Raw genomic sequence first — 13,535 nt, 5'->3', positions numbered from 1 at the left:
CTAAATAGCTAACCAAATAACTACCTGGACTATCTGCAATGACCCTTTTTGGACTAAATATTTTATCTCTAAACTCATACTGTTTATTATCTATCATGTTGCTTACTCACCTTACCCCTACCTACATTATATGACCAAAAATATGTGGACACCTGCTCGTCCAAAATCTAATTTCAAAATCATGGGCATTAATATGGAGGTGGTCCCCCCTTTGCTGCTATAACAGCCTCCACTCTTCTGGGAAGTCTTTCCACAAGATGTTGGATCATTGATGCAGGGACTTGATTCCATTCAGCATTAGTAAGGTCGGGAACTGATGTTGGACGATTAGGCCTGGCTCGCAGTCGACGTTCCAATTCATCCCAAAGGTGTCCGATGGAGTTGAGGTCAGGGCTCTGCAGCACCAGACCATTATTCCTCCTCCACCAAACTTTACAGTTGGCACTATGCATTCAGGCAACGGGTAGACTGCCAGATGAGGCGTGATTCATCACTCGAGAAAATACGTTTCCACTGCTCCAGAGTACAATGGCGGCGAGCTTTACACCACTCCAGCCGACACTTGGCATTGCGCATGGTGATCTTAGTCTTGTGTGCGGCTGCTCGGCCATGAAAACCCATTTCATGAAGCTCCTGATAAACAGTTATTGTGCTGAAGTTGCTTCCAGAGGCAATTTGGACCTCGGTAGTGAATGTTGCAACAGAGGACAGACGATTTTTACGCACTACGCACTTCAGCACTCAGCGGTCCCGTTCTGTGTGTTTGTGTGGCCTACCACTTTGCATCTGAGCCGTTGTCGCTCTTAGATGATTCCACTTCACAATTACAGCACTTACAGTTGACCGGGAAGCTCTAGCAGGGCAGAAATTTGACTAACTGATTTGTTGGAAAGGTGGCATCCTATAACGGTGCCACGCTGAACGTCACTGAGTTCTTCAATAAGGCATTCTAATGCCAATGTTTGTCTATGGTGATTGCATGGCGATGTCCTCGACTTAATACACCTGTCAGCAATGGCTGTGGCTGAAATTGCCGAATCCACACATTTGAAGGGGCGTCCACATACTTTTATATGTATATAGTGTTTTTACCTCAATTACGTCATACCCCTGCACATCGACTCGGTACTTGTACCCAGTGTATATAGCCAAGTTATCGTTACTAATTGTGTGTTTATTTCTCATGCTATAATTTTTTCTAGAATTTTTAGATTTTCTCTTTGCGTTGTTGACGGCCTAGAAACAGTTGGTTAACTGCCTTGTTCAGTGGCTGAACGACAGATTCTTACCTTGTCAGCTCAGGAATTCAATCTAGCAACCTTTTGGTTACTGGCCCAATGCTCTAACTACTAGGCTACCTTCCACCCAAATAAAGGGGATAATGACACAATCTTTGCAAGAGAGATTGTAACTGATTTGATTGGCCCTGAACTCATTGCTCAGGCACTTCATTCAGGATAAATGGAGTTAGCCTTCCCCAGAGCAGGTTAGTTGTGAAGGATTGCCATAGAAATGTACCCGTCTAAATGTTGAGCCACTTTATTATGACTGGTTATCACGAGTTGAACTCAGAGTTGACCAAAGTTACATCACTAACTCCTCAAACCCGGTACGTAGGTCTCCCCTCTGTTCAATGAAGATGAGTTTGAGCTTGTTGGTAGTTATCGACTGGGATTGGTCACCTGTCATTGGTCCTCACTGCCAAAGCTTATGCACATGGTTGGTAGATTGATGTATTTGATTAAGTCCTGTAGTTCAATAGACTCAACCCTGTTTAAAGCTGTCCAACGATGCTTTAAGATGGAGACTGCTCTGGTCAATTGTTTGCAACTGAATAAGAAAGAAAACATTTGGTTTTCAAATACGCAGATGAGGTTTGTCTTCCATTTTGTATCGGTCAAATCATTAAAAGTGTCAGAAAGTGATATAGGCACACCTTTAAGTGAAACAAAACTCAAATGCCAATACTACTTCTATGAAGTCAACTATCAGTCGAATCTACAACCCTTCATCCATCATATGAAGAGCCTGACCCCAAACCGGGTGCCACCTCACCCCATCTAATGGTTCCTGAATCCTGAGTGACATTTAAATAAAGGGGAAAGGGAAAGGTCCATCCCATCACTTGAGTAAATCCGCCAGCGCCCTTTCGCCTCCACTTCGGAGTCAAATTATCGCTCCGAGTCTGACATTTCCATTGTATTGGCAGAGTGCTGTTTTATTCACCTAATTAGCCCATTATGTCCCTCACTGATCCCACCAACCGGAGATGGCTGCCGCAAATAAAGAGCAGGAGGGGAAGAAGAAAGGAGAGAGTGTTGGAAAGAGAAAGGGAGAGAGGGAGAGAGATGGAGAAAGGGATCTCTTTGTAGTCTGGCTTCAAGCCCTTGCTGAGCCGAGGGAGAGCATAACATCCCCCTGATGAGCACACTGAGAAGGACCCCCTGGTCATTTCTCAGTGTGTCCAAGCCATTCAAAACCAGAAYGACCATTATGGACCATTTGTTTGTCAAGCCTCTACAAGCCAGTTGAAAGATTCATCCTGATATTTTAATCAATAGTATCCCAGTTAACAAGGGATTGTTTCTGCATTTGTCATGCCTCTATTGGTGTCTTGTTAGATCAAAGAGCCCGTCCATAGAATTTGCTGTCAATCACGGAATTCATGGTGTTAGTATGATTCTGATAATAACAGCGCGTTTAATTCAAAACAGACACGTTCACCATAGCAAAGGTTATTCGACTGATGGATGGACATTTCGGTTCAAATTAGCTTTCTCAGAGCCATTGATTATTCTTGCTATAGATATGAGTTTCAATAGCCATCCTTATGACATTTCATGTAAAAAAAGGTACGATATCCTCACACAGTGAATGTGCTGGTTTCATGATTAATTTGTTTTCTACATTGGCTTTTAATGAGATTGGATGACATAAATAGTAGAGGAATATTAATGTTTTCAAACCCTTCGTGCAAATATTTCTCAAAGTGTTTGACATATGACATGATTTATTACAGCCATCTTACTAGCAATTGTATCTTTCCACTGCAGAATTATATTTTGTGAACTATTAGCTTATTTTACGATTAATCGTTTTTTCCCAAACAAATCAAAGTTTCAGAGAAACCTCTCCACTGAATGATCCTCTTTCAAAATGGCTTCCATTTAAATGAGCTTCTGTATATAACAAGTAAATATTGGAAGACTAAACAAACAGGTGAAACAGATGTACACCGTTTAATGACTGTGTCACCATGGCAACATTTTGGTTCTCACATTTTGCTGTGGAGGAGGTGGGAAAGGTGACATTGTATTAACAATGCAAATCAGCATTAATTGCCATGGAAGGTATGTGAAAAGTAGCTTAATTAAGCCGATCCCAGGTCAGGAGATAATTGCAATAGCAATTAAACAGTGACTTACATACAAATGGAACTCATACATGGTTGAACCAGGTAGACTGAGTGTTAGCTTATGGTATCTAGTGCTGTACTGCATATACAATTATTCTGTTTGTGCTGTTTGTATGACATATGTTCGTATCCTGATGTCTGTACAATTGTCTATTTTCCCTTATCCAAGTCAAAACATGACTGCTGTACTTGAACTTTTTGATAGAAATAGTTCAGGTTGGTGAACAATACCACATGTCACTGTGCTCTTGTTTCCCTGTCTGATGGTACACTATACAGTGGCTTGCGAAAGTATTCACCCCCCTTGGCATTTTTCCTATTTTGTTGGCTTACAACCCGGAATTAAGATATCTTTTTGGGGGGTTTGTATCATTTGATTTACACAACATGCCTACCACTTTGAAGATGCAAAATATGTTTTATTGTGAAACAAACAAGCAATAAGAGAAAAAAACTGAAAACTTGAGCGTGCAAAACTATTCACCCCCCCAAAGTCAATACATTGTAGAGCKACCTTTTGCAGCAATTACAGCTGCAAGTCTCTTGGGGTATGTCTCTATAAGCTTGGCACATCTAGCCACTGGGATTTTTTCCCATTCTTCAAGGCAAAACTACTCCATCTCCTTCAAGTTGGATGGGTTCCGCTGGTGTACAGCAATCTTTAAGTCATACCACAGATTCTCAATTGGATTGAGCTCTGAGCTTTGACTAAGCCATTCCAAGACATTTAAATGTTTCCCCTTAAACCACTCGAGTGTTTCTTTAGCAGGATGCTTAGGGTCATTGTCCTGTTGGAAGATGAACCTATGTCCCAGTCTCAAATCTCGGCAAGACTGAAACAGGTTTCCCTCAAGAATTTCCCTGTATTTGGCGCCATCCATCATTCCTTCAATTCTGACCAGTTTCCCAGTCCCTGCCGATGAAAAACATCCCCAAATCAAATCAAATTTATTTATAAAGCCCTTCTTACATCAGCTGATATCTCAAAGTGCTGTACAGAAACCCAGTCTAAACCCCCAAACAGCAAGCAATGCAGGTGTAGAAGCACGGTGGCTAGGAAAAACTCCCTAGAAAGGCCAGAACCTAGGAAGAAACCTAGAGAGGAACCTGGCTATGAGGGGTGGCCAGTCCTCTTCTGGCTGTGCCGGGTGGAGATTATAACACAACATGGCCAAGATGTTCAAATGTTCATAGATGACCAACAGTGTCAAATAATAATAATCACAGTGGTTGTTGAGGGTGCAACAGGTCAGCACCTCAGGAGTAAATGTCAGTTGGCTTTTCATAGCCGATTATTCAGAGTATCTCTACCACTCCTGCTGTCTCTAGAGAGTTGAAAACAGCATGTCTGGGACAGGTAGCACGTCTGGTGAACAGGTCGGGGTTCCATAGCCGCAGGCAAAACAGTTGAAAATGAAGCAGCACGGCCAGGTGGATTGGGGACAGTAAGGAGTCATCAGGTCAGGTAGTCCTGAGGCATGGTCCTAGGGCTCAGGTCCTCCGAGAAAGAAAGAAAGAAAGAAAGAAAGAACGAAAGAACGAAAGAACGAACGAACGAAGAGATAGAAAGAGAATTAGAAAGAGCATACTTAAATTCACACAGGACACCGGATAAGACAGGAGAAATACTCCAGATATAACAGACTGACCCTAGCACCCTGACACATAAATTACTGCAGCGTAAATACTGCATGATGCTGCCACCACCATGCTTCACTGTGGGGATGGCGTTCTTGGGGTGATGAGAAGTGTTGGGTTTGCGCCAGACATAGAGTTTTCCTTGATGGCCAAAAAGCTGAGTTTTAGTCTCATCTGACCAGAGTACCTTCTTCCATATGTTTGGTGAGTCTCCCACATGCCTTTTGGCGAACACCAAATGTGTTTGCTTATTTTTCTCTGGCCACTCTTCTGTAAAGCCCAGCTCTGTGGGGTGTACAGCTTAAAGTGGTCCTATGGACAGGTACTCCAATCTCCACAGTGGAGCTTTACAGCTCCTTCAGGGTTATCTTTGGTCTCTTTGTTGCCTCCCTGATTAATGCCCTCCTTGCCTGGTCCATGAGTTTTGGTGGGCGACCCTCTCTTGGCAGGTTTGTTGTGGTGCCCTATTCTTTCCATTTTTCTATAATGAATTTAATGGTGCTCCGTGGGATGTTCAAAGTTTCGGATATTTTTTTATAACCCAACCCTGGTCTGTACTTCTCCACATCTTTGTCCCTGACCTGTTTGGAGAGCTCCTTGGTCTTCATAGTACCACTTGCTAGGTGGTGCCCCTTGCTTAGTGGTGTTGCAGACTCTGGGGCCTTTCAGAACAGGTGTATATGTACTGAGATCTTGTGACAGATCATCTGACACTTAGATTGCACACAGGTGGCCTTTATTTAACTAATTATGTGACTTCTGAAGTTAATTGGTTGGACCAGATCTTATTTAGGGGCTTCATAGCAGAGGGGGTGAAAACATATACACGCACCACTTTTCTCCTTTTGAAACATATTTTTTTATTTCTCTTCACCAATTTGGACTATTTTGTGTATGTCCATTACATGAAATCCAAATAAAAATCAATTTAAATTACAATTTGTGATGCAACAAAATAGGAAAAATGCCAAGGGCGGTGAATACTTTTGCAAGGCACTGTATATACAAAAGTATGTGGACACCCCTTCAAATTAGTGGATTCAGCTATTTCAGCCACACCTGAAAGGTGTATAAAATTGACCACACAGCCATGCAACCTCCGTAGAGAAACATTGGCAGTAGAATGGCCTTACTGAAGAGCTCAGTGACTTTCAACGTGGCAATGTCATAGGATGCCACCTTTCCAACAAGTCAAATCTAGAACTTCCCCGACCAACTGTAAGTGCTGTTATTGTGAAGTGGAAATGTCTAGGAGCTACAACGTCTCAGCCGTGAGGTGGTAGGTCACACAAGCTCACAGAATGGGACCGCGTGTAGCGCGGAAAAATCGTCTGTCCTCAGTTGCAACACTCACTACGAGTTCCAAATTGCCTCTGGAAGCAACGTCAGCACAATAACTGTTCGTCGGGAGCTTCATGAAATGGGTTTTCATGGGCGTAAGATCAGCATAGTCAATGCCAGGCGTCGGCTGGAGTCGTGTAAGGCTCGCTGCCATTGGACTCTGGAGCAGTAGAAATGTGTTCTCTGGAGTGAGAATCACGGTTCACCATCTCGCAGTCCGACGGACGAATCTGGGTTTGGCATATGCCAAGAGAACAGTACCTCGCCCAATGAATAGTGCCAACTGTAAAGTTTGGTGGATGAGGAATAATGGTCTGTGGCTGTTTTTCATGGTTTGGGCAAGGCCACTTAATTCCAGTGATAGGAAATCTTAACGCTACAGCATACAATGACATTCTAGATCATTCTGTGCTTCCAACTTTGTGGCAACAGTTTGGGGAAGGCCCTTTCCTGTTTCAACATGATAATGCCCCCATACACAAAGCAAGGTCCATACAGAAACGGTTTGATGAGATCGGTGTGGAAGAACTTGACTGGCCTGCACAGAGCCCTGATCGAACACCTTTAAGATGAATTGGAACAGCGACTGCGAGCCAGGCCTAATCGCCCAACATGAGTGCACGACCTCACTAATGCTCTTGTGGCTGAATGGAAGCAAGTCCCCACAGCAATATTCCAACATCTAGTGGATAGCCTTCCAGAAGAGAGGATGCTGTTATACTGTAGCAGCAAAGGGGGTACCAACTCCATATTGACGCCCATGATTTTGGAATGAGATGTTTGACGAGCAGGTGTCCACATAGTTTTGGTCATGTACTCTATGTATGTAGCCGTGAGGTTGTCTGATGGTATGTAAGGGGAGGTTGTCAGATAGTATGTAGGAGGAGGTTGTGTGATAGTATGTAGGAGAGGTTGTCTGATGGTATGTAGGGGGAGGTTGTCTGATGGTATGTAGGAGGAGGTTGTCTGATAGTATGTAAGGGGAGGTTGTCTGATGGTATGTAGGAGGAGGTTGTCTGATAGTATGTAGGAGGAGGTTGTCTGATGTTATGTAGAGGGAGGTTGTCTGATGGTATGTAGGGGAGGTTGTCTGATGGTATGTAGAGGGAGGTTGTATGATGTTATGTAGAGGGAGGTTGTCTGATGGTATGTAGGAGGAGGTTATCTGATAGTATGTAGGAGGAGGTTGTCTGATGTTATGTAGAGGGGAGGTTGTCTGATGGTATGTAAGGGGAGGTTGTCTGATGGTATGTAGAGGGAGGTTGTATGATGTTATGTAGAGGGAGGTTGTCTGATGGTATGTAAGGGGAGGTTGTCTGATGGTATGTAGAGGGAGGTTGTATGATGGTATGTAGGGGGATGTTGTCAATTTGTATGTAGGAGGAGGTTGTCTGATGGTATGTTGGGGAGGCTGTCTGATGGTATGTAGAGGGGGTTTTCTGATGTTATGTAGAGGGAGGTTGTCTGATGGTATGTAAGGGGAGGTTGTCTGATGGTATGTAGAGGGAGGTTGTATGATGGTATGTAGGAGGAGGTGTCTGATGTATGTGGGGAGGTGTCGATGGTATGTAGGGAGGTTCTGATGGTATGTAGGGGAGGTGTCTGATGGTATGTAGAGGGAGGTTGTCTGATGGTATGTAGGGGGAGGTTGTCTGATGGTATGTAGGAGGAGGTTGTCTGATAGTATGTAGAGGAGGTTGTCTGATGTTATGTAGAGGGAGGTTGTCTGATGGTATGTAAGGGGAGGTTGTCTGATGGTATGTAGAGGGAGGTTGTATGATGTTATGTAGAGGGAGGTTGTCTGATGGTATGTAGAGGGAGTTGTATGATGTATGTAGGGGGAGGTTGTCAATTTGTAATGTAGGAGGAGGTTGTCTGGTGGTATGTTGGGGAGGCTGTCTGATTGGTATGTAGAGGGGGGTTTTCTGATGTTAGTTAGAGGGAGTTGTCTGATGGTATGTAAGGGGAGGTTGTCTGATGGTATGTAGAGGGAGGTTGTATGATGGTATGTAGGAGGAGGTTGTCTGATGGTATGCTTGGGGAGGCTGTCTGGATGGTATGTAGAGGGAGTTTTCTGATGGTATGTAAGGGAGGTGGTCTTGATGGTATGTAGAGGAGGTTGTCTGATGGTATGTAGGGGGAGGTTGTTGATGGTAGTAAGGGGAGGTTGTCAGATAGTATGTAGGAGGAGGTTGTGCGATAGTATGTAGGGGAGGTTGTGTGATGGAAATGTAAGGGGAGGTTGTCAGATAGTAATGTAGGGGACGGTTGTGTGATGGAAATGTAGGGGAGGTTGTGTGATGGAAATGTAAGGGGAGGTTGTCAGATAGTATGTAGGAGGAGGTTGTCTGAATGTATGTAGGAGGAGATTGTGTGATGGTATATAGGGGAGGTTGTCTGATGGTATGTAGGAGGAGGTTGTCTGAAAGTATGTAGGAGGAGATTGTGTGATGGTATATAGGGGAGGTTGTCTGATAGTATGTAGGAGGAGGTTGTCTGAAAGTATGTAGGAGGAGATTGTGTGATGGTATATAGGGGAGGTTGTCTGATGGTATGTAGGTAGAGGTTGTCAGTTGGTATGTTTGTTTTTCGTGATGAACTGTGGAAAGAATGGTCTATGCCACTGTGTGTGTGGGGAATAATATTACCCTTTCTCTCACTTAGAAACAGGCACACACACATGTACTGTACTTGCGCGCAACACATACCACACACAGTCCAACTTCCTGTCACAGTGTCAACCATGCTCCCGTTCCCCTCCTCTGTGCACAGAGAAGCAGATGGGAATGCTAATGTTCTTTCCTTCTGATTCATATGTCTACAGTACTGGCCACATAGGAATGTGTGTTCGTGTGTGTGTGAATGTGCGTGTGTGAAGGTGTGCATTTGTTTTTATATTAGATTGTAGATTCCATCAATGTAATTGTCTGCATAATTTCCAATGCCCCATATATTTTTTTGTATATACAGTGCACTCGGAAAGTATGCAGACCCCTTGACTTTTTCCAAATTTTATTACGTTACAGCCTTATTCTAAAATTGATTCAATAAATAAAACCCTCATCAATCTACACACAATTCCCCATAATGACCAGCTAAAACAGGTTTTTAGACATTTTAGCAAATTAGAAATTGAGCTCAGGTGCATCCTGTTTCCATTGATCATTCTTGAGATGTTTCTACAATTTGACTGGAATGCCTGTGGTAAATTCAATTGATTGGACATGATTTGGAAAGGCACACACCTGTATATATGTCACGCCCTGGCCTTAGTTATGTTTGTTTTCTTTATTATTTTAGGTCAGGGTGTGACATGGGGGATGTTTGTGTGTGTTTGTTTCGTTAGTGGTTGTTGTTAGTGCTTGTGTGTTTGTTACATTCCATTTGAGGAATTTTTGCTTATGTTTTGAGTAAACGCTGTTGTTTTGCTCAACACCTGTGTCCTGCGCTTGACTCCGCTACATCTCTGCACACAACCCTGACAATATATAAGGTACCACAGTTTACAATGCATGTCAGTGCAGAAACCAAGCCATGAGGTCGAAGAAATTATCCATAGAGCTCCGAGACAGGATTGTGACGAGGTACAGATCTGGGGAAGGGTACCAAAACATTTCTGCAGCATTGAAGGTCCCCAAGAACACTGTGGTCTCCATCATTCTTAAATGGAAGAAGTTTGGAACAACCAGGAATCTTCTTAGAGCTTGCCAACTGGCAAAACTGAGCAATCGACTATGCCTATTAATGTTTGTACCATGTTCTGTGCTGCTATCATTTTGTGTTGCTATGGTACCATGTTGTTGTGATGTTGTGTTGTGACCATGTTGTGTTGTTATGTGTTGCTGCCTTGCTATGTTGTTGTCTTAGGTCTCTCTTTATGTAGTGTTGTGTTGTCTCTCTTGTCGTGATGTGGGTTTTGTCCTATATTTTATTTTTCATTTTTAATCCCAGCCCCCATCCCCGCAGGAGGCCTTTTGCCTTTTGGTAGGCCATCATTGTAAATAAGAATTTGTTCTTAACCTTTTTGCCTAGTTCAGTAAAGGTTAAAAAAAATACAAAATACAAATCGGGGGAGAAGGGCATTGGTCAGGGAGGTGACCAAGAACCCGATGGTCACTCCATAGAGTTCCTCTGTGGAGATGGGAGAACCTTCCAGAAGGACGACTCCTCAGTAAAAGGCACATGACAGCCCGCTTGGAGTTTGCCAAAAGATACTCTGTTCTGATGAAACCAAGATTGAACTCTTTGGCCTGAATGCCAAATAACTTTAACCCATTGTGTAACAGATTATCCAAAATTTTAATATTTCAGGCATTTATATATCGAACGCCTTTTCAAAGTCAGCTATAAATACCAGGCCTGGTTTCACAGATTTTTCATTGTGTTCTACAGTTCCCAGTACTTGTCTTATATTATCTCCAATGCATCGTTCATGTAAAAAACCTGTCTGACTAGGATGAATAATATTCCCAAATAACTTTTTKATTGTATGCACTACGCATTTTGCCAGAATTTTTGCATCACAACACTGAAGTGTAAGGGGCCTCCGATTTTTTTAATTGACTGGATCTTTATATTTACCACATGGATCCTGTTTCAGTAATAATGAAATCAGACCTTCTTGTTGAGTAACTGATAATCTACCATTTTTGTAGTAGTGGTTAAAACATGCTCACAACGGTCCTCTGAGTATGTCAAAAAAGGTTTGGTATTCCACCACTGGTATGCCATCCAAGCCTGGAGTTTTCCCAGCCTTAAATGCTTTAATTGCATCAAGAAGTTCCTCATCTGTAATTTGGCCTTCACGCCAGTCTTTCTGTTCAGCTGTTAATTTTGCATTATTAATAAAATGAAAAAACATACAGTTATCTTCGGTCAGTGGAGAAGGAGGAGACAAAAGAAAACATGTGCTTAAAGTGCTTTGCTTCTTCTTTCAAAATATTGTTTGGTGAATCATGGGTGAGTGCATGTTTGTGTATGTGTGTGTGTGTTTGTGTGCATGCGTGTACATACACACGTGTCCAGGCTCCCCTGACGTTACTTAGATCGAGTTCTATCCATCCCCCACATCCCACCATGCAGATGCTCAATTAGGGTCGAGGGAGAGAGGGATGGAGAGATGGAGCGATCTGAGTGATATAGGAGAGAGACCACAGTGTGTGTAATGAGGGACAGTCAGGAAGACTAGCTGTCGCCATTGGCGTTGGCTAATGGGGATCCTAATAAAATCAAATCAAAAATCTTCTCAGATCAGCTCTCATTACGACAAGTCGAATGAACAAAACCTGACACAAAGCTGCCCTTTTCATCCCATGTGTCATGATATGCTTTTTGACATGAGGGTGTGTGTGTGTGGTGGTGTGCGTGTGCGTGTGCGTGTGCGTGTGCGTGTGTGTGTGTGTGTGTGTGTGTGTGTGTGTGTGTGTGTGGTGTGTGTGTGTGTGTGTGTGTGTGTGTGTGTGTGTGTGTGTGTGTGTGTGTGTTGTGTGGTGTGTGTGTGTGTGTGGTGTAGCATACGACAAGGGAGTGTGAGGGCCAGATGACAATATGGAGGTAAAAGTGCTTTTTGTATCCATTAAAGTATTCATGGGTCTATGACCTTTTGAATGTTTGAAATCTTTTTGCAAATGTAATGTAATTTGTAGTAATTCAAATGTAAGTATTTAACATTTGAAATTATATAAAGTCAAGTATTTAAAATGTGTGGGTGAGTATTTTTGCATGTATTTGTGTGCCATTGTTTGGCTCTTGCTACTTAGATCCAGTTATCCTCTCTCTCTCTCTCTCTCTCTCTCTCTCTCTCTCTCTCTCTCTCTCTCTCTCTCTCTCTCTTCTCTCTCTCTCTCTTTCTCTCTTCTTCTCTCTCTCTCTCTCTCTTCTCTCTTATCTCTCTCTCTCTCTTCTCTCTCTCTCTCTCTCTCTCTCTTCTCTCTCTCTCTCTCTCTCTCTCTCTCTCTCTCTCTCTCTCTCTCTGTGTGTGGGATAATTTGGCCCACTAGGCTTCTGTAGGTGCGTGTATGTGAGTGATAGATAACACCACTAGTGGTACATGAAATGCAGCCTGGAGGAGAGGAGGGAGCAAAAAAATAAAAGATGATAATATTCCCCAGCTCTCTCTCTCTTTCCCCCTCCCTTTCCCTCTCTCTCTCCCGCCTTCAGAGAAGCAGAGTTGATACAGTGAGCGGGGAACTGCTGGAGGGGGAAATGAAGCCCACTGGTGTGTGCCGAGAGAGAGAGATAGAGAGAGAGAGATGAGATAGAGAAAGAGAGAGCGAGAGAGAGAGAAAGTGAGAGGTGGAGGAGAGAGAGAAGGATAGAGGGGACTCTGTGTAAGCTTAATGTGAGTATCAATCACACACCTCTCTGAAGTAAAGCAAAGGGAGTGTCAAAGGCTGCATTTCTCTCAGTACTTCTACAGGGAGGGAGAGAAGAAACTGCTGGCATTTGGGCGGGCTGTGATGGTATTATAGGCTCTGTTTTTTCCTCAAGTAAAACCAACACAGTATATCTTCAGAAAAATACTATTTGTTTTCAGTGTAGCAAAATAAGCATGTATGAATAAACTGCTCAGTGCACGTGTCTGAGTGTTTTTTCTGTGAGGCGAGGCAGGATGTATGTATTATGCTGATTTCTGTCTGTGTGCAAGAGTAAGACAGGGAGTAAGACAGTGAGTAAGACAGGGAAGTAAGACAGGGAGTAAGACGGGAGAAAGACCGGGAGTAAGACAGGTAGTAAGACAGGGAGAAAGACAGGGAGTAAGAGCTGTATGTGTCTGTGGGTGAGAGAAAGACAGGAATAAAACAGTGAGTAAGACAGGGAGTAAGACAGAGAGTAAAACAGGAGAAAGACAGGGAGAAAGACAGGAGTAAGACAGGGAGAAAGACAGGGAGTAAGACAGGGAGTAAGACGGGAGAAAGAACAGGGAGTAGAGAAAGACAGTGGAAGACAGGGAGTAAGAGCATGTCTGTGTCTGTGGGTGGGAGAAGAGAGAGAAATATGAGTTTAGGTTACGTGGTGCGTGTGTTTTATCTAGAAGTATATGTGTGTTTGTGTGTGTGTGTTTGTGTGTGTGTGTGCACGTGTATGTGTTTTGCTGTCAGGAGAAAGCAACTCTGAAACTGCTCTCTCACCCCTCCAATCT

Source organism: Salvelinus sp. IW2-2015, unplaced genomic scaffold (assembly GCF_002910315.2).
Source record: "Salvelinus sp. IW2-2015 unplaced genomic scaffold, ASM291031v2 Un_scaffold1561, whole genome shotgun sequence".
Taxonomy (NCBI): domain Eukaryota; kingdom Metazoa; phylum Chordata; class Actinopteri; order Salmoniformes; family Salmonidae; genus Salvelinus; species Salvelinus sp. IW2-2015.
Note: the sequence above shows the minus strand (reverse complement) of the source record.